At 35.9% G+C, this 22,800-nt stretch overlaps 1 long non-coding RNA gene across 2 annotated transcripts; it reads right to left on the bottom strand.

Annotated features, from left to right (window-relative positions):
• Positions 1–6,151: 6,151 nt before the first annotated feature.
• Positions 6,152–18,013, bottom strand: LOC131526574 (uncharacterized). Of its 2 annotated transcripts, XR_009267492.1 has the most exons (5): positions 17,750–17,914; positions 16,649–16,760; positions 16,021–16,068; positions 8,998–9,109; positions 6,152–6,329 (listed from the first exon to the last, which is right to left on the bottom strand). It is a non-coding gene; the product is annotated as an uncharacterized LOC131526574 (long non-coding RNA). The 2 variants fall into 2 exon arrangements; XR_009267493.1 differs by lacking the exons at positions 16,021–16,068; positions 16,649–16,760 and adding an exon at positions 17,924–18,013 and having other exon boundaries at positions 17,750–17,839.
• Between the last annotated feature and the right edge of the window lie 4,787 nt (positions 18,014–22,800).

The raw sequence follows: 22,800 nt of genomic DNA, 5'->3' as shown, positions 1-22,800 counted from the left end.
TACACGGCAATAAAAGATGCATATCACTCCGTCCCACGGGCAGGCTCTCTGATCACTGTTTAGTTCATCTCATACCGACCTACAGGAAGAAACTTAAATCAGCTAAACCTGTATTAAGGACTGTAAAAGCAGAGCGGGATTTACAAGCCTGTTTCTCTCTCACTGATTGGACTGTTTTTGAAGCTGCTGCCACCGATCTGGACGAGCTCACAGAGACTGTAACATCATATATCAGTTTCTGTGAAGATATGTGCATTCCTACCAGGACTCATGTTTTGGGGCCCCGGAGAAGTTTTGACATGCCCTGACATTTGTGCTCTTTTCAGTTGCTTATAAACATTTTAATGGCTAAAGTCTAAAAACACTGTATTCAGCACAAACTGGGCTACAATAATATGTGAGCAGCATGTACATATGTGATTGTGTTTTTGAGAAAACAACGTTTATGCGTGGTTAGAAAAAAACAAACATTTTAAAGTAACTGAAATAAGGCCATAAAACACATACAGAACATTTGTTCACAAGACTTTTGAGAACTGGATCTTGTAGCCTAGAATATTTGCTTCAAAATGATCTGAAAATAATCTAACTCACTCATTCAGAGAAAACAATATATTGATTTAAATTTTCTAAGTCACTTTTTGAGTAGAAAGGGTGTATGCGAGAGGACGTGACTCACACCTGAGAAGACAACGGCCCGCATAATGAGCTCCATAATGAGCCATTCAGTCAGGTGTGTGACTGAGAGAGAAGAGTTACAAGAAAGAATGTGAGGAAAAAAGAAACGTGTATACATATAACTATCACATAAAATAACTTGAGATTCACTTGTGAGTGCAGTTAAATAGTTTATTAGGAACAAACAAACAAATAAACAACAGAAGAGTCAAGACATCGTGGGTGTAATATCCAAAATATCCAAAACAGTGGCAGGAAACTGGAACCCAGGAAAACAGGAGACAGCAGAAATTGCATGAGAAAACACAAAACAGACGTGAGCAACACAATGAACGGACAAAGACAAAGCAAACATGGTGACAATACATACACTACCAGTCAAATTATTTAAACAGTAAGATTTGTAATGTTTTTTTTTTAAGAAGTGTCTTCAGCTCACCAAGCCTGCATTTATTTGATCCAAAGTACAGCAAAAACAGTGCATTATATTTATTATAATATATAGGCCTACATATTGTTACTATTCAAAATAAATAAAGCACCCCCCACACACACACACACACACTAAAATTAATAAATAAATTAGTGAGCATGTTGATAGGCTTATCAGGAGCAACTATATTATTACATTAGCAATCTCCAATATTGCCCATGCGATTTTATAACATAGATGCACACATGCTTTGCATGTATTATCATACAATACAAAAACAACATTTTATAACTGAGAAACTAAATTATTATTGTTAAGCTTATTATAAATATGTTTGAGCAGGTATTTGCAAACAGAGTAGGCTACTTCACAGTAAAGACTGGTCTAAACTTTCTTAGACATTACTTTTATATCATTGTTTATAGAACATATAACTATCCTCACGTCGTTGCACTCGATTTCACACATTTTATTCTGGAGTTATAGTTTGGGAAAAGTTCACCTAGTAAATGCGTTCAACTTTGCCACAACAACACATTATCGAATGCCAATAAGAAACATTACTTAATCGGTATAAAATATCTCCTCCGTGGCTCCAGCTGAGCTTGCGTTCTGTTTGTGAGGTAAACAAAGCTTTTTCCTCTCAGCGTGTCTTCTGGGGGTAAATACAAGGCTTATTCCTCACAGCGTGTTCTTCCAAAACTGAAAAGTATCTGAGATGAACGCATTGCTGCTTTGTTTACGGTGCTGTGGGCGTTTACATGCCATGTGTCTCACGTGGAGATTTGTAATAACAATAGCGCGAGCAGCGTGTGGGCGTGACCTAATTAGAGATAATGAGACCAGACGGAAAAACTGGACATGTCCTTGGTTTCATACGGATTACTTTATCACAGAATATTTGTTTTCGGTAAGACTTACTTCATTTAAGAGTAAACATATTAAGCTTTCTATAGATATATTTCTCATGTCTCTGTGTGAAGTATTTGCTGAGTTACAGTTCATTTTAGTGACGTGTTTCAAAAAGCAGTTCGCGGAGACGGAGAAGACAGAGAGTGCACCCTGTTTGTTTTCTTTATTCTTCAAAAGCACAAAGTTTAGTTGTTATGAGTGTACACACATAAAAGTAGACCCCTTACAGATTCAAATGGTGTATTGCTCTTATCTGTACGATCAAAAATGGCAGAGTAATTCAAGCTCATGTCGGCCTTATCAGGAAAATCTGCCTCAAAACGCATATATGCGTTTGTCGACCCCAGAGGGTTAACTTACAACAATGACAAACCATGGTTCACTGCAAAACTTAGCCAGCTCTGTCAGGCCAAAGAAGATGCTCGCAGGAATGGGGACAGAGTCTTGTACAAACAGGCCAAATACACACTGGAAAAGGAGATCAGAGTGGCAAAGAGGAATTATTCCGAAAAGTTTCTTCAGTTCTCTTCTAGTGACACGGCTTCAGTGTGGAAAGGTCTGAAAGACATCACCAATTACAAGACACCATCCCCAGCACTGTGGAGAATCAACAACTGGCAGACGATCTGAATGAGTTCTACTGCAGGTTTGAAAAAACACCATTCACTCTCTCCCACACCTGCAATTCAGATCAGCGAAGATGACATGCGCGAGGTCTTCAGAAAGAACAAAAGAAGAAAGGCACCAGGCCCAGATGGTGTGACACCAGCCTGTCTGAAAACTTATGCTGACCAGCTGGCCCCCATCTTCACGCAGATCTTCAACGGATCACTGGAGCTGTGTGAAGTCCCCTCATGCATCAAACGCTCCACCATCATCCCCATCCCAAAGAAACCCAAAATTACTGGACTTAATGACTACAGACCTGTGGCTCTAACGTCTGTGGCCATTAAATCATTTGAAAGACTGGTTTTGGCTTATCTGAAGGACATTACTGAACCCTTACTGCCTACAGAGCAAACAGGTCTGTGGACAATGCAGTCAATATGGGACTGCATTATGTTCTGCAGCATCTGAACAGACCAGGGACTTATGTGAGGATCCCATTTGTGGACTTCAGCTCTTCTTTTAACACCATCATCCCATCTCTCCTCCAGCTCAAATTAACTCAGCTCTCCATGCCCACCTCCGTCTACCAGCTTCCTTCCTCCCTGGCTGGGAAAATTCTCATCCAGCACCCGCATCATCAGCACTGGTGCCCCTCAGGGCTCTGTCCTCTCACCACTGCTCTTCTCCCTCTACACCAATGACTGCATCTCTAAAGACTCCTCTGTCAAGCTCCTAAAGTTTGCAGACGACACCACACTCATCGGCCTCATCCAGGACGGTGACGAGTCTGCTTACAGACAGGAGGTTAAAGAGCTGGCTGTCTGGTGCAGTCTCAACAACCTGGAGCTGAACACGCTCAAAACAGTGGAAATGATCGTGGACTTCAGGAGAAACCCCCCTGCTCTCCCCCCACTCACCATCATGAACAGCACTGTGGCTGCAGTGGAGTCATTCAGATTCCTGGGCACCACCATCTCTCAGGACCTGAAGTGGGACACTCACATTGAGTCCATTGTGAAAAAGGCCCAGCAGAGGTTGTACTTCCTTCGGCAGCTGAGGAAGTTCAACCTGCCACAGGAGTTGCTGAGACAGTTCTATTCCACCATCATTGAATCCATTCTCTGCACTTCTATTACTGTCTGGTTCAGCTCAGCTACCAAATCTGACCTCAGAAGACTACAGAGGGTAGTCCAGACTGCTGAGCAAATCATTGGTACAACCCTCCCCACTCTCCAAGAACTGTACTCATCCAGAGTGAGAAAAAGGGCTGGAAAAATCACTCAGGACCCTCACATCCAGCACACTCGCTCTTTGAACTGCTGCCGTCTGGTCGGCGCTACAGAGCTCTGAGCACCAGAACGACCAGCACAGGAACAGTTTCTTCCCTCAAGCAATCCATCTCATGAACACTGGACAATAACGTGGAACACACAACACTATAATACATTTTTTATTTAACGCACATACTTATTTACATTTCAAATTTGCACATATCATAACTGTACGTACATAATTGTCTATATTATACAGAGGTGTCAAGTAACGAAGTACAAATACTTCGTTACCTTACTTAAGTAGAAATTTTGGGTATCTATACTTTACTGGAGTGATTATTTTTCAGCCGACTTTTACTTCTACTCCTTACATTTTCACGCAATTATCTGTACTTTCTACTCCTTACATTTTAAAATAGCCTCACATTCTATTTCATTTCACCTTGTTTTCATTCCGCTTGTCATCGTTAAAAAAACCTAAAAAAAAAAACCTATCCAGATAAATCGTGCCATCCGGAGAATTTGATTGTGGTTGGATGAGAAGTATAAACATATACCATTCCGACACCTTATTGGTTTGTACGCGATCGCACCTGCACATGACACAAATCACGTCACACTCCAGCAAGGACATATATACCCAGATAGCAAAATTTGTCTGGCCCATCTCTGGGCCACAACCTTGCTTAGCTTCTGGCCCAGTTCTGGCTGGGTCCCCGGCCCGAAACTGGCACACACACTGAAAACCGACTCAAACAATTTCCTCTGGCCCAGATGCGGCCCACGGCCCGTAAAATGACTTATTTATTGACGTGGCCCAGATCTGGCCCGCATTCTGTAGAGTGACTTCTATTATTTTATGTGGCCCAGGTCTGGCCCAGACACTTTAAACCAGATCTGGTTGAGACTCGGCTTGGTCCCCGGGCCGAATGTGGCCCAGAAACTGCTAAATGTAATTCAGCAGTGAAACACAAATACAACCATTTAAAAACATTAAAAAGGCTTTAATTATAAAATTACCAAATACTTTAATATAAATATATATGAACAAATGCACTACAGTATAAACATTCACACCTTTTAAACCACAAAGTAACAACTAAATTATATTTACTGTATATATATGAAGAGTTCATTTGCAGAAACAGATAACTTCGTTTTTAATCATTTTTAAAAATCATGTTTTTTCATTGTGCATTCCAATTAATCTCAATCAAACTGCATTCAGGTTATTTTGATTAGGCAAAGAATAACTAATAAATACTAGCTAACTAACACAAAACAAAAACACGATAACAAAAAACATGATTTTTAAAAATATTACCATAGGTAATTTCGGCTGAAATCATTTTATTTTTAATAGTAAATTGACACTGTGTTGTTTAATTTTAATATTGGCCCTTTTTAACTTAATGTTGTGCCGTGGCTCAAGAAGGTACCTGCTGATACTCTAACTCTCTTAATTTTAAAACAATTATACTTTTTGACATTTTAAAAATATATACATATTTAAGAGACCCATGCTAATTTATAAAAAATATAATTAGTTCTTATGCATTGCTTATTTGATGGTATTATAAGTCATTTACCAAAACGAGGCCCATTTTAGCTGACTTCACCCTATTCCTTAAAACAAAATCTCTTTTTTAACTGTGATGATAAAATGCAAAAAAACAACATTTTTTTTGTTTTGCAGATTGATATTATTATTATTATTTACTATAGTATTATTTGAATTCATTGTAAAATGAAGTTAGTTAAATTAATAATTTTAATTTCTTGAAAAAGAAAATAGGAGTAAATTCTGTAATTAAAAATGTCATTAAATCAGGAGTCTGTTTTCAGCATTTAAACATCAAAATCATGATACCCTTCAATAATATAATTGAACATATAGGCTACAATTAGGTTTATGCATTCCCCATGCATGAAGAAAATAAGGTTGCAGGAGCTCTAAAAGAATGTTATAGAGTGATGAATGCAGCCAAGGAAAACATGAAGAAAAGAAAGAGGAAAATAACACAGGTAAGACAAATAAATTAATTCTTTCCATTTACATATGAAACTGTTGGTAAGCCAACAACAAAAAAATAAGCATAAAAGCTTATAAAATAAGCAGTTACTATGGAATGAAAGATTACTTTACGAAGATCCCATTAAATCTGCTTACAATTGTACTATACTAATCTTATAATATAAGAAAATATCTGATATTAAATAAAGGAAAACATGTACAACCACAATCCAAATGGAAAACTCCAAAGACTTTTATTATTGCTAAAGGTCCAAGATTTAAGCAAAGCACTGCAAACAGAAATGCACAGTGACAGTTGCTCAATCAGACACATGCAATGACCTCCAAACAGAAACAGCAAGCACAGGAGACACCAAACAGGAAGGAAACGAGTCCATTGTTGAGATTGCTGGAAAATAAAACAAAAATATACAGGTAAGACATACATCATAATGTAAACTTAGCTTAAATGATGGGTGTAAACTATGATATCGTCTGAGAAACTTTGTCAGGCAGCAACATGTGTTTTTTTTTGGTCCTAATAATAAATAAGTTTCATGCAGCATAATAAATGCAAATATAATTTTCCCATCAAAATGTTTTCAGAATAATCTGAAAGTCTAAATTTCTTCTCAAATAGAATAAGGGGATAAAGCTTATAACCAAATGCCTGCTTTATTTGTTTGATCATGTGACTGTATATTTGTATTTGTGTTCATGTTATCTATCAACTTTATGTAAAGCGTCCTTGGGTTTTGAAAGTTGCTATATACATAATATTTATAATGATGAAGATAATAATGTTTTGTCACTACAGGCACAAATTGTGTGGCATACTTCATAGAAAATGGTTGAAATGTTTGTGATGTCAAACACCAAATATACTGAAAGAAAAAAAAAAAAAAAGTTGTCCCAAAATGAAATCTCTCTGCTGTATACAAAACATTTCAGAAAAGCATCTCTGCTCTGTAGGTAAAAAAAAAAAAGGAATTTAAATTGCAGCACAATGTATAACTCCAGTGTTTCCAAGTCTTAAAGTTGTTTGGAGTGATGGACCAAGCTCAATTGTTAAAATATTGGTATGATACTTAAATATCTGGAAATTGTGATTGAAATGTTATGCTAACATTCTATATTATATATATATATATATATATATAAATAAAAGTCATAGTAAAAATAAAGAACACCCTCTTTGAAGTTTATTATTTGTTTAGGTATAAGGACATAATAATAAAATATCTTCCTTAAGTCATAAATTAGCACACAAAAATTAGCATTAAGAATTAAAAGGGTAAGTAGCAGCTATATCTATATCTATCTATCTATCTATATGAATGAATGCTTTAAATGTGGCTTTATCAGAAAAAAAAAAAGTTTTATTTTATATATATATATATATATATATAAAAATTTAATCGCGTTAGTCGTGGACTGTGATTAATCATGATTAATCACACATTTAAAATACTAGGATTTACCTGTAAATGCATGAAACTAGTTTAAGGAAACAGAACCTTTCACACCTCCGTATGAGACATAATCCTTATTATTCTTTTGTTTTTATTCAGCCATTATCAGCATTTATACTGGCAATAAAACGTTTACCAAGCCACATCGCTTCAATCCCAGTATACATTTACCCAACTATTATCAAAAGTATTTCTAAATAAATACAACAAAACATTTCTTGCGACCTTACGTGAAGTATTATGACAAAATGCATTATGAAGAAGAATTGGACCTGTTCTGCAGCTGCATTAGAGCTAATATTAGCATCATGCTTCATAAGACAGTTTATGAGATTAATAGTCTTTTACTCAGAACTCACTTTAAACCACCATCAGTGTTTGTAATAACTTCCTTTTGCGATCACATGTGGAATTTGGTCGTTTACTGCTGTTAAAATATGCCATTTATAGCCTTTTATATGCTGCACAAATTAGCATAGATGTACACATTCTCCTCAAGAAAACCACATACAGACCATATCTATCGTAATCGTGTGTTTATTATCTAATATAATCTACAGTGGCTGTTGTCATGTTTATTTCTGCTGCTCTGCTGAAACTCAGGTTGTTTGTGATGTTACCGCCTCTCCGTTCTTAAGTTGCCAGGGACACATTTCAAGTATAATACACATTAGTAAAAGGATCTATTTTAATTTTAATTTGTCTATATACACTTTGGGCGGCTGCGGTACATTATAAAAGTAGCCCAAAAAACTGCGAACCAAGGCTCTGTAATTTTTCCCGCGACTGTATTTTCAAAATATCCCACTTGTGCCGTTACCCTGGCAACACTGTGCTGGAGCCTCGTCACACAACGATAGATGACCTTCCGCGCTGCGATGACGGGAAGTTGGGGTCAAACCTTAACAAACAATTAATCTGCGTTAAAAAAATATTAACGCGCTAAAAATTTGATTAAATCGCATGCGTTAACGTTTTAAAATTTTTTACAAAATTTCCTGATAAAAGCCACATTTAAAGCATTCATTTAATGCATTACTTGCTTCTTTTTTTACTTTCAGATTTGATTCTCACTCTTGATAATTATATTAATAAATCACAATATAGCTCTTTTGTCATTTGATCTTTGTTATTTGCATCTTTGTTTTCTTTTTTAGAACAAACAATAAAACAAATACAATACAACACGGGGGTGTCAATCTCAATTACCACAGCCCTGCAGAGTTTAGCTCCAACGATAAATACAAAAGCTACATGTAACTCATGTAAATGTCCGGTTAACATTTTAACCGGAGCTACTTCTCCAAGTTTATGTCTATGGCGATTCATGCAGGTATGTGTATGTGACGACCCGAACAGGCTACAATAATCCAAATATAAGCACTTATTATAAATGTACCGTAGTGATTTGGGATAAGACAAAAAGGTGGTTTGTAAGATGAATTGATGATGTACTCGCTCATTATATACATTTCACAAATTCTGAAGAGAAAAAGTTAATTAGTGCTGCTTTAATTGGCCTTTGGGCTCATTTGAAAACTATGTGTGTTGGAGCAGGGTTGGAACTCAAGCAGGGAGCCACATTCCTGAAGAGTTTTCTTTTACCTTTTTCAGTGCGTTTGATTATGGTTGGAGCTGAACTCTCAGGACCGACATTAGCCAACTCTGAACTAAATTCTGCAAGGCTGTGGCCCTCCAGGAACTGAGTTTGACACCCCTGCAATATAAAAAAAAAAGAAACAAATTAAAATTATCAGTGCTTCACTTATTTACCTTCACTTTACATCTATTTACCATTCATTAAAGAAATAGAGTAATTGAATAATCACTCATAAAATAATCACTGCATAGTGACTAGTGTAATCATATATAAATAAATTATTAAAGCTACAAAAGTTACTTAAGATCAGAGAGCGGTTCCCTCTTTTCTTTTGTTACTTATGTTAAGAGTATAAATGACAGGCAGCAGGTTAATTATATGAAGACCTAATGTACTGATCTATTGTTGCATATCAGATGTTTTTTCTTCCAACTGTTTACTGCATTTAAAGGTCGGGACACACCTCGCCTCACGTCAACAGCAACTGGACCAAAACGCTGAGCTTGAACACCCTGCAAACTAACATGTGCGCTCTGCACCTGTGTGAGAGGAATTAGCTCTCTATATTAGCAGCTATCAATAGTATATTTGTCACACGAATATACGAAACGCAAACAAAGCAGTGCTTTCTTACCATTTTAAATATCACCCCCAGTTACAGACAGGGCTTAAGCCTAATCCAGACTAAAATGTACATCTAAACTGTTTCAGCTGAAAGAAACTTGCATTGACTGATCGTTAAATATATCAGTGCCTTTGTTTTGTCCCAAGATGGACACCAGTAATGTTTTTTTTTTTTTCTAAAGGAACGTTTATAAAAAATTACTTTAATAACCTAATTAAATGATGGCCTAATCCTGGTTTAGTCTAAACCCTGTCTGTGAAACCAAGCCTTAGTTATGTTGATAACTTTCCTCATTTTAAGCTGCTCATATTGTTATAAAGATATTCACATATTGTAATGTTTGGGTAAAATCCGAAAACATTCGAACATTTTGTCATGAAATCTCGACTGTATTGTTTGCGATTGTGATCGCTGAATAAATGCACTTACTCAACTGCTGTTGTTTGAATAGAGAAACATAGGCTATTGCAATTTGGAATTACTATTAGGAATTTCACTTATATTTTTCATTTGTTTTAGCAGTTGTTTTCATAATATAGACAGAGAGAGTGCATAAGTCTTTGGTTTTAATAATATATATATATATATATATATATATATATATATATATATATATATGGGATGGGCAACTTCAGTCCTGGAGAGCCGGTGTCCTGCAGAGTTTAGCTCCAACCCTAATTAAACACACCTGAAGAAGCTAATATTATATTATTCATATATAAGCCTATAATCAGGGCTGGAAATGGGGGGGGGACGCGGGGGGACGGAGTCCGGGGAGTGAATTTCGAGGGGGGACGGCGTTTCATTTCTATGTGTATTTGGAAATTAAAGGGATTTCTATATTTTATCCATTCAAAAGACTACGAAAGCGATCCCAGTTCTGCATATAAACGTAGCGCTGTGTTTATGGTCAGCTGCGCAATGCTGTCTTTTGCCATTTAATATCTGCAGACTGCAGCCAATAGAAATGCTTCTCTATCGCTGCGCGTGCTGCTCCTCACAGCACAGAGCGTGAAGCAGACTGCAGTTGTTGTCATTCATTGTAACAAACAAAGTGTAGAGACGATGTAAATAATATATTAAGTGTGTAGAGAGCTTCATTCATTAAAATGGAAGTTTGTGAGATAGCGATGAACGGAGGGTAACAGCTTTTAATGATTATAGAGAGTTTGCAAATGTGAAATTTAATTTATACAACAGTTTATACATTTTGATTTTATACAAAAGTTAATATTAAGTGACTTACATTTTAGGACCACTGTCTATTTTGCTCTATTTCGTCAACAAAATATATTTAAAAACAAAGTCACAGCTGAGCCTCTGTGCAAGCCTTTAACACAGCGCTGTTTCGTTTTTGAATGAATCTTTGCTTTTGAACAAATCTAGTGAGTCAATGATTCAATGATCCATTCATAAAGAGAGTCACTTGCTTCGTTCCTAAATGAATCAGCCGTTTGAACAAATCGATTGAATGAATGATTCAGTGACAAAGACAGTGATTTGATGCCACCTACTGGCAGTTTCTGTTTCATTTTTAAAGTATAAATTGAGTCATTTAATTCATTGAAATGTATATATTTAAAACATTAATCTCATAACATTGTTATTATGAGATGCATTAATGCCACCTCTGAGTCTTGTCAAAAATTTCTTAAATTCTGTAAATATTCCTTAATGCCACATTTGTGCTCTTCTGTGCCATGCAAAGATGAATTGTTGATGCTGATTTCATTTGACTGGAAACTTATTCTTCCTGATTGTTATTGTTATATCTTATTATTTTGATTGAATTTATTGTGTAGTTAAAATTTTTGATAAAAGTTTATATATATAATTTTTTTTTTTTGGCACAAAAGATGACATACATTTAATAAAGTTAGAAAAATGGCATTACAAAGTTTTAAAAAATAAATAAATAAAACTTCAAGGAGTCAAATAACAATAGGAAGGTTAATTTCTGGGTCATTCCTGGGATTCGGTAATATTTCAGTCCCCCAGAGTTTCTAAAGTGGTGGTTCACCAAAATGAATTGTTAGAAGCTGTTCACAAAACTTTGGGATGCCCATTATAATTAATAAAAATAATTATTGCATTTTTATATTTTTAGCATAAAATAATGTCTTATATCTATCTTGAACCAAGCATTTTGTAATGTCCCTGAGTTTGTACAAAATGTGCATAGTGTCTGTGATTTTTGGCAACAATGTAAGCATTTACTTGTGTTCCTTTCTTATAAAAAATATTTTTCTAAAAAAATGCAAAATATTTGCTAAAAAAAGCAGACTGTAAAGTTATGTCTCTCAGTCTGAACTCAACCCCGTCACACTAACCATTCTTCGCCCATAATAATTTAGTCTCCACTCATATGTGACTTCATTCAGGTCTCTTTAATAGTGGTGCAGAAAATGGTTAGTGGTATCATACTTTTTATTCATATTTTTGAGGCATGTTATAGTCAGGGAGGGTACTGTCAAGCTTAACAACTCAACCCTGTCATATAAAATTAAGATGGAAAATTATTACTTTTACAACATTTTATTTTCATTCATAAGTATATACAATGTGTTTATTTTATTGCTGCCATATATAGTCTACTCTCCTACACTACATGAGCAGCAGTGGCCACAACCCCGTCACACTCAACCCCATCACAAATATATGTATTTCTCATTGTTACAGGGTTGAGTTATTTGCTTAATTTATTAATAATTTTAATGAATGGTTTCAGTAAATATATATACTCCGAAATCATGACAACTCATATTTTTGTTTTAAATAGAAGTTTTGACATAATATGTCGACTTAAACGTGGACAAGCATCATACATCAGAAATTGTGCCCACATTTACAGCAGAAAGAAAAAAAAAGCTGGAAAAAAACTCAAATTGATAAAAGGTCTTTAATGCCTGAGGTGGGAAAATATGATATTCTGAATATGATATATTAAAATGTGATGAATATTTTTTGGAAGTTTGATATGTGCCTAATGATGTGGGGTATTTAGAAGTTGAATCACATGTAGTTGAAAAACATGTATATTCCAAGTTGAAATGTTACCGAATCCCAGGAATTACCCTCCTGTCATTGATCAGGAGGTCTGTTCCTATTTTTTATAAAAAAATAGGAACCCCCAGTCCCCCCAGTGAATTCTGGCCATTTCCACCACTGCCTATAATGAATCAGTATACTAGATGAGGTAAAATAAACCATGTATGAGTCCACATTCTATTGATTTGTGCTCATGGTGGTGGATCATCCATGAGGCATATTTCCCAAAATTTGCCAAATTAGCTAAGAAATACCTATGTGTTCTAGCAATCAGCTCCCCATCTGAGAGGGTTTTTAGTGCCTGTGGGAACATTATTTCCCCCATTTGCACAGTGTAAATTGTCAATTGTATGCACTAAAAAAAGTTGACAGAATGCATGTTCTGTACTTGTTTTGCACTACTTCAGTTACATTACATGTGTTCATTTCATAAAAAGCAGTAAGTGATCACTTGGTCTAAATCTTTTTTTAAATGCTCAAATTTGCACTAAACAGTTTGTATTTACTTTGTAACAATTGCTGTTCTATCTAAATTGTTTTTTTGTTTTTTTTTTTAAATAAGGAAAAAAAAAAAAAAAAATGATATATATATATATACAGTGAGGAAAATAAGTATTTGAACACCCTGCTATTTTGCAAGTTCTCCCACTTAGAAATCATGGAGGGTCTGAAATTGTCATCGTAGGTGCATGTCCACTGTGAGAGACATAATCTAAAAAAAAATCCAGAAATCACAATGTATGATTTTTAACTATTTATTTGTATGATACAGCTGCAAATAAGTATTTGAACACCTGAGAAAATCAATGTTAATATTTGGTACAGTAGCCTTTGTTTGCAATTACAGAGGTCAAACGTTTCCTGTAGTTTTCACCAGGTTTGCACACACTGCAGGAGGGATTTTGGCCCACTCCTCCACACAGATCTTCTCTAGATCAGTCAGGTTTCTGGGCTGTTGCTGAGAAACACGGAGTTTGAGCTCCTCCAAAGATTCTCTATTGGGTTTAGGTCTGGAGACTGGCTAGGCCACGCCAGAACCTTGATATGCTTCTTACAGAGCCACTCCTTGGTTATCCTGGCTGTGTGCTTGGTCATTGTCATGTTGGAAGACCCAGCCTCGACCCATCTTCAATGCTCTAACTGAGGGAAGGAGGTTGTTCCCAAAATCTCACAATACATGGCCCCGGTCATCCTCTCCTTAATACAGTGCAGTCGCCCTGTCCCATGTGCAGAAAAACACCCCAAAGCATGATGCTACCACCCCATGCTTCACAGTAGGGATGGTGTTCTTGGGATGGTACTCATCATTCTTCTTCCTCCAAACACGTTTAGTGGAATTATGACCAAAAGTTCTATTTTGGTCTCATCTGACCACATGACTTTCTCCCATGACTCCTCTGGATCATCCAAATGGTCATTGGCAAACTTAAGTCGGGCTGGACATGTGCTGGTTTAAGCAGGGGAACCTTCCGTGCCGTGCATGATTTCAAACCATGACGTCTTAGTGTATTACCAACAGTAACCTTGGAAACGGTGGTCCCAGCTCTTTTCAGGTCATTGACCAGCTCCTCCCGTGTAGTTCTGGGCTGATTTCTCACCTTTCTTAGGATCATTGAGACCCCACGAGGTGAGATCTTGCATGGAGCCCCAGTCCGAGGGAGATTGACAGTCATGTTTAGCTTCTTCCATTTTCTAATGATTGCTCCAACAGTGGACCTTTTTCACCAAGCTGCTTGGCAATTTCCCGTAGCCCTTTCCAGCCTTGTGGAGGTGTACAATTTTGTCTCTAGTGTCTTTGGACAGCTCTTTGGTCTTGGCCATGTTAGTAGTTGGATTCTTACTGATTGTATGGGGTGGACAGGTGTCTTTATGCAGCTAACGACCTCAAACAGGTGCATCTAATTTAGGATAATAAATGGAGTGGAGGTGGACATTTTAAAGGCAGACTAACAGGTCTTTGAGGGTCAGAATTCTAGCTGATAGACAGGTGTTCAAATACTTATTTGCAGCTGTATCATACAAATAAATAGTTAAAAATCATACATTGTGATTTCTGGATTTTTTTTTAGATTATGTCTCTCACAGTGGACATGCACCTACGATGACAATTTCAGACCCTCCATGATTTCTAAGTGGGAGAACTTGCAAAATAGCAGGGTGTTCAAATACTTATCTTCCTCACTGTGTGTATATATATATATATATATTTATTTATTTTATATTTAAAAGCAAATGCAAACAGATATATATATATCGAATATCGTAAAAAATTGTGAAAATATCGAGGTATCAATTTATTTTTATCTCTCCCAGCCCCAGCTCCGGATAAATGTCTTGATCACTTTCAATTTCGAGAACGAATGTCAGTAATTAAAGCTGCAGTCTGTAACTTTTGGCGCTCTAGCAAAAGTTAATAAACAGAACTGCGTGCATCTTGCGGAAGAACATTGTAGCCGGAGCTACTTCTCTCTGTTTATGTCTATGATGATGATGAATCACGCAGGTGCTGGGCTACAATTTTATTACAAATGAACTATATTTGTTTTTTTATCAAGTAATTTATTTATTTACTTATTTTTCTGTTATTACATTTATTTTTTTAACTAAATATTCATCTATCTTTAATTTCTGCAGGTTTGATCCTCTATACCAGTGTTTCCCAACCACTGTGCGCCGCGGCACACTAGTGTGCAGTGAAAGGTTGTGGGGTGTGCCGTGGAAAATTATCTAAAACTTCCATATCTCTATTATATTTTATTATTATTATTTTAAATCAGTGCTATTGGCCATCGTTATGTCTGTTTGTGGGGTTTACAAATATTTAACCAATGAAAAGCATTCAAAAGAGCTTGTGACTAAACCTCGTAACGCCATTGGATCCTCAAATTGTCAGTCAAACCTCATAACTCCACCCCGCCTCCATTCAGTGCCCATATAGCTATAATAAACTTTAAAACTGCAAACTAATGAAAACGTAATGCTATTTATTTACTACCTCAGATGCGGCCGTTCTAATGATGGACAAAACACAGATCTCTGTCAATCGGTCGTCGAAAACCTTGTTAACTCCATTTGAGCATGATTTTAAGAAATTAAGTGCAAGTGTGTGATCATATATAAAGCCAAAATACCAACTCTGATGACGCAATGTTTAATTAGGCCTATATATATATACCTAGGTATGCCGTGGGATTTTTTTTACATATCAAAACTGTGCCACGGCAGAAAAAAGGTTGGGAAACACTGCTCTATACCATTGTAGCCCAAACCAACATGCTATTAAATATCAAGAAAGGGATTAAACATCTAATTTGATAAGGTGTTAGGTAATGGTGTCAGTTGATTTTTTTTTTACCTAAAGCTTCATTCATCCGCCAGGAAGAGAACCTTAGCACACCAGGCACTGAAACACAGAAACAGAGACGACAACAATTGTTAGATTGTTTGTGAATGGTTTCTTAATTTTCCCATGAACTACGCATATATACACTGAAAATATTATACATGTTTGAAAATGGTCCTAAATATCACATTAATGAGGTCACTTCAACCTGCAGACTATAAAAACAACCTGCTGCAACAATGGAAAAAAAATCTTGAAAACACTGGAAGACATCACGCAGAGTCATACGGAAGAATTGTGTTATTTTAGTTATAAATTATATAAATAAATGCTTGTCGTACTGATATACAAGCAGGGGAATTGCTAAGAAAAAAGTACATATAGGACAGTTGGTGAAATAAAACCACCTGTCAGTAAATTCAAGTATGGTCTGAGTGGCCGTATAAGATAAAATCAAGATTTTTTTTTTTTTTAGATTATATAACAGCAAGTTTGAGAAAAGACAAAACCGAAAAGGTAAGCAGCAATATTTGAGAACAGCGCATATTACAGCAATTACCAGGGAATCACAACAAACGTCACTCAGTGTCACATTATTTCTGATTCTTGTGAAATTGACAAATTGTATATTTTGACTCACATGTCAGTATGGTGGCCCACAATCCCCCATTGTTATGATGGGTTTCAGCATCTGGATGTAATAGTCAGTCTGAGAATCTGGAGTAGCAACAAGCCTCCCTTTAACAGGGAACCTATTTATAGAAAACATACATGTCACATTGTCAAGCTATACATCACAATCAAAAATCAGAGAAACCAAAATCAATATTCTAATTTCAATTATGACATTTCATGGTTGTGTACCTAAATAATCAAAATTATGCCTATTATCTAATATGAAGAAAGGAAACAAGTTGTTTTGTAAAAAGTTGTTTTTCTTGTTATTTCTTGTTCATGTGTATCATTATAGGTCCTGACTAAGAGCGGGAATAAAACATTTGAATGCATTGGAATGTCTCGCGAGTGGTACTTAATAACTGTCACAACGGCTGTTGGTTGAAGACGGTGGTGGAAATAGACTGAATCCTATTGACTTCGTCTTTTTTTACATAAATTTGAGTGTATTTTCTAGGTAACTGGTAGATAAAATAAGTCATTTCGTTAAGTTTTCGTTATAGGTTAAAGTATAGTTACTATATATAGTATTTATTGTAGTGTAGTTTGATAAGTTAGATTAGATAAGGTTTGTAACGTTAACGTTAGTTTATTCGTTATTTACTTACAGTTAGGTTGTGTGTGTGTGTGTATACACCCACACACATATATATATATATAGATAGAGTCGCTGTTCATAAGTGTTTGTATCTAGAATTAGTCATTTCATACTAAGTTTGTAGCTATATTTAAGTGTTCTCGTCGTGTAGTTTACATCGTAAGTCAAGTTATTTCTAGTATTTTAGTCGGTTTTAGCGTTTAATACGTCGCAGATCCATTACACCGCTGTCTCCTCGACAACTGGGCACACAATTACATTTCTGGTAAGTAAATGTATTAATATATTAACTTTACATTCATAGCTAAAAGCTGCGCGTGACGTGCGCGAGACAAGTTACACAGCTCGGCCGCGCGACATCATTGCAATCCCTAGTTTCTGTCGATATAATTGATCCTCAAATAACAGAAAAGCTAACTGCAATCATAATGAACACATGTTAACGTTTAAATTACTGTAAAATCTTACCTTTTATAGGGCTTTCTCTCTCTGTGTCTTCTAGCGATGCATCTGCTAGCCATTCTGTGCGCATATTCAAAGGCGGATCATGGTTGACAGCTGTTAATGCACAATTACCATTTTAGATCGACAAACTGTACTGTATAAGATTTCTATTCAAACTGAAAGCATAATCTAGGCTACCTGCTGCCGTCTTCAAAGCAAAGCTGTCTGTGACATTTCATTCACTGACGCTCATCCATCAGCAGCGCTAAACCCGGAAGCGCATAATACTTACTTGCCGGCAACCCGCCAAAATAAAAGCTCGCTGATTTTACGTTTGAAAAGGAATGATAATAATAATGATAATAATAAAAAAAATTAACATTTTATTTTTAAGTTTACTATGAAATAATTGCATTTGTATTATCACACTTGATTATTTAGATTATTTTTTTTAGTTAGTTCATTTATATATATAAAAACAAAACAAAAAATAAATAAATGAAGTGCAATAATATTATTATCACTATTATTAATAAAATTTTTTAGAGTTATATTTTATGGGTCACACTACATGCCATGGCCTGTGTGAGGACCAAACCAAATCTCCAGGTTCTCATATGAGAACCAGGCTGAAAAACGTATGTGCACCCCTGTATATAGACAACCATACAAGAGTAATTGTTACTAAGCCTGCCCTGGGTACAGCAATTTTCTTGTCCGTTGCCCTCACGGATTCCTGCAGCTAAGCTTGGGTGTACATTTACATTCCAATAAAGGTTAATGATGACATTCCTCTGAAGTTTGACTTTTTGCACCATTACAATACTTATAGGCAACTAGTCATCATATCTTCCGCTCCATGAAACACGTTAATGCTCAGTAGTACACATATATGGTTCTTTAATGTATTTGCATTGTACTAAAATGCGTTCATTTTTAATGGGCATATATGCGGCTGAAACAGGTAGCCTAGTGCAACCCAAATTTTTCAACATTAACATTTTAATATAACATTATAGTCATTATGGCCTTTAGAAAAATGTTTTTTTGAGGAGGTGGGGTAGTGCACAATAGGCCCCTGTGGCGCGGCCTAAGCTTTTGTCCTTAATGGCATTTTTTTCCTTACATTACTTTTACTTTTATACTTTAAGTAGTTTTGAAACCAGTACTTTTACACTTTTACTTGAGTAAAAAGCTTGAGTTGATACTTCTACTTCTACAGAAGTCTCCGCGTTATTCCGATGGTTGCTCTTCCCGTTGGCTTCTAACCTAAAACAACGAAACGAACACATTCATGTCATAAAACATATGTCTAAAATGTTTCCTTGCAATGAAACCACAGCAAAATTCTGCGTTAATACTGAAAAGCATCCACTCAAATCTTCTATTAATTTAATTTTTAAACATCATCATTAATTAAAATAAAATGACATTCACATGACATTCGGAGGACGTTCGCAAGAGGCCATTTAGGGGACGTTCTGGGGACCTTTATTTGTTAGCTGGGATATTGGTGTGAACAGTCACTCAAACCTTAAAGTGGGAGAATCTGTTAAAGTTGTGTAGCCTATGTGTAAATGCAAACGTTATTCTCGATGTCTGCACGTGAGTTTATTAAGCTTAATTTCCATAACGATTTTGTCACACGCGTTTATACCTCATGAAAGCCGTACGAAAATACCTTTACTGTGAAATCAAGTAAGGTAAGTTGTCTTATGACATAGCTACTGATTGTTTTTTTTATGATCTTTGATGTTCTTATGCTTATTGTTTGCATTAGGCTGAATAATGGCTTAAACAAACCACTAGTTTACTAGAAAAATCTTTAATGGGGGGCAGCCGTACCCAGACGCCGCTGAAGTCTTTAACGCATTTTATACGCATTTAGTTGGATAAATGCTGCTTTCAGAACTGTCAAGTCCGTTACGGAGAGATGTTTAAAAATAAAAATAACTTGACTACATGGCTACAAGTGTCTTTTCCAGTGCATGTGATAAGTGTGACTCATCTCACCCATAACTATAATGCCGACAGATACTAATTTTAATATGTGTAAAAAGTAGATCTTTTAATCCAGTCTCTACTGAATGTTCACAAATATAAAATGTTGTTTGTGCTGTCTGCCTTTGAATTCAAGTACTGATGTTTGATTAGTATGTTAACTAATTTTAGTACAGTGTTTTGCCTTCCATCCATCCCACCCACCCCATCTGTCTGTCTGTCTGGCCACGCACACACTGCAAGATTCAGGAGCGAGACCACCTTTAAATGCCAGAGTGTGTCCCGTTCATGTGTGTACAGAACAAGACTCGCTCCCGAAACTGCCATCTGTACACCAACATCGGAGTGCTTCTCGTGACATCATTATTAACAACTAGTTGTTCAGTTCGGTTCTGTACACACTGCGTATAATTTAATAATTTTGCTGTAATCTGTTTTAAATTTTAATCTGTAATGTTTTATTTTTTTTATTGGCATGAGACATATATAGATTTATATAGATTAGTTGACAAGGAAGAATTTATGTATTTATGCATGCACTAAAATGCCTAAAATGAAAGATAAAAATGAATTAAAAAAACTATAAAGATGTATTTGCAAACAACAGTTAATAAAAATTTCAAAAATGCGCAATAAACTCGGTAAATGTGGTTGTCACTACCTATATTTTTCAGTAGTTAATGCGGTTGTCGAATGAGGTTGTCACTCGTATTTTAGTGAATTATGTGTGTACAGAACACGATTAAGGAGTAAAAGGTGAACTGGCAACCGTTCATCCATAAATCCATCCATCCTGTCTGTCTATCTATCATATTGTTGTATCTATCAGTCCTTCTATCTGCCTGTCTGTTTGTCCGTCTGTCCATCCATCACATTTTGTCTGAGATTAATAAATGTGCTTTTTTTGACTGACTGTTTATAATAGGGGTCATCAAACTTGATCCTGGAGGGCCGGTGTCCTGCAGAGTTTAGCTCCACCGTGCCTCAACACACCTGCCTGGAAGTTTCAAGTATACCTAGTAAGACCTTGATTAGCTGCTTCAGGTGTGTTTGATTAGAGTTGGAGCTAAACTCTGCAGGACACCGGCCCTCCAGGACCGAACTTGGTGACCCCTGGTTTATAACTTACAGAATTCAATTTCATAATGCACTCACCTGATTAACTGTTTTTTCACGATCCGGGGCATGTTTTAGGGTGACCGCAATCATGTCTTCCACACTCTGGGATTTTTGGTTTGGGTATGCCTTGCTGCAGGCACCTTGATTTAATACAGAGGTCACCATTATTAAAATTAAAACTAGAAATTGTATTGAGAAGAACTTACAACTTTTACATTTAAAAGGAGTAACAACATTTACAACCTACCAAATCTTATTTACAATTTATTTACAATCCAAATAATTTGAGATCTTGAAATAGACAGATTATTAGTCATTAGTGGCAAGTTTTGAAACTTACGTATGATGACATCATTGATAAGGAGCTGTTGAAATTTAAGTTTTCCCTTTCTGCCTTTGTAACTGTAATATTCCCATAAGGAATTATCTCCAATTTTTTTCAGCATCCTCCGAATTCCATCTCCCAAGCTGCCACCACTCCGAAGACACAGATAACGAATCTACAAACAACAACAATCAGTAATTAAACACAAGAGCAAAATGTTTTAAAATATTATAGGTTAAAAATCACTAGTAATGTTGCTTGTGTTATTCAGCATCTTTCAGCTCATCACACAGCTCCTCTAATTCCTCTACAGTCTTACAGGGCTGCTCCAGCACCTCCGTGAGATCAGAGACAGAAGTGCTTGTGCTTGTTGATTGCTGCATTGTTTCAGCCGCTGATGCAATGTTGTTCTGGATTTGGTCCAGTTTCAACATGATTCTTCTTTCTAAATTCTCAAATAACTTGTAGATTTCTGTGCAGAATTTATTTTGAAACATAAATGACATAACACTGCCATAAGACAACATAATAATTGAATAATTATGATGAAATTAAATAGTTACCATCTCGAAGAGATTGTGGATTTAAATTACTTCCTAAAACAAGTCACAAATCATTTTATCAGATAATATATACATTACAGGTGTGTGTGTGTGTGTTTTTGTGAAAAGTCAGGACATAGATGTGTATAATGACGAGGGTATGGCAGGTATTACAAGGTGAAGGTGGCATCTCAGGACATTGACCCATGTCCCCACTTTTCAAAACACTTATAAATCACTCAGAATGAGGTTTTTTTGGGGAAAGTTGAAATGCACAGTCTCCTGTAAGGGGTAGGTTTAGGTGTAGGGTTGGTGTAGGGCAATAGCACATACAGTAAGTACAGTATAAAAACCATTACGCCTACTTTTCACAAAAACGAACATGTGTGTGTGTGTGTGTGTGTGTTTTAGTGTACCTTGATTTTGCCAGTTGGCAGAAACTGACTGATGTGGCTGCTGTTGTGTTGTTGAAAGAGATGGAACTGTAATCACATTACAAGAAAAAAAATCATTAAATTAAAGAATTCATGACCTATTGTTAGTCCAACAGTCACACTCGAGCTGTATAGTGTTAAGCTGTACAACCATAAAAACATTATTATTAGCATGTTGTTTAAATAATGACACAATATCTTTAAAAACAAGAATATTTTTATGTAACAATAGTTATTAGAGTTTTGCATGTTTTTAATGAAATTTTTTAATTTTGTAGTAATCAACATTATAACACAGATAGACTGACTTTAACCTTAAAATTCACTTAATTCCATTGAGATTTTAGTGTACTCGCAGCAAGGTGCTGCAGGCAACATCACATTAGATCTTTTTTTTACTGGTTGCTCCTCATCTAACACGGACAAAAAAATAAAATAATATATATATATATAAGTACAATTTCAGACTATAGCAAACAAATGAAAGTGAATCATAGTGTCTTTACCTTCATCAGGCTCCCCAGCTGAAAACAAAACAAAATATTAGCATAGACTTTTTGACATTTATTAAAGGTGTAGTTCACCCAAAATTAAAATTCTGTCATCATACTCACTCTTGTGTTGTTCCAACCCTGTTTAAATATATTTGTTTTG

Source organism: Onychostoma macrolepis, chromosome 20, assembly GCF_012432095.1.
Source record: "Onychostoma macrolepis isolate SWU-2019 chromosome 20, ASM1243209v1, whole genome shotgun sequence".
In the NCBI taxonomy this organism is placed as follows: Eukaryota; Metazoa; Chordata; class Actinopteri; order Cypriniformes; family Cyprinidae; genus Onychostoma; species Onychostoma macrolepis.
The sequence above is the reverse complement of the archived record's forward strand: the minus strand, read 5'-3'. Positions and strand labels throughout refer to the sequence as shown.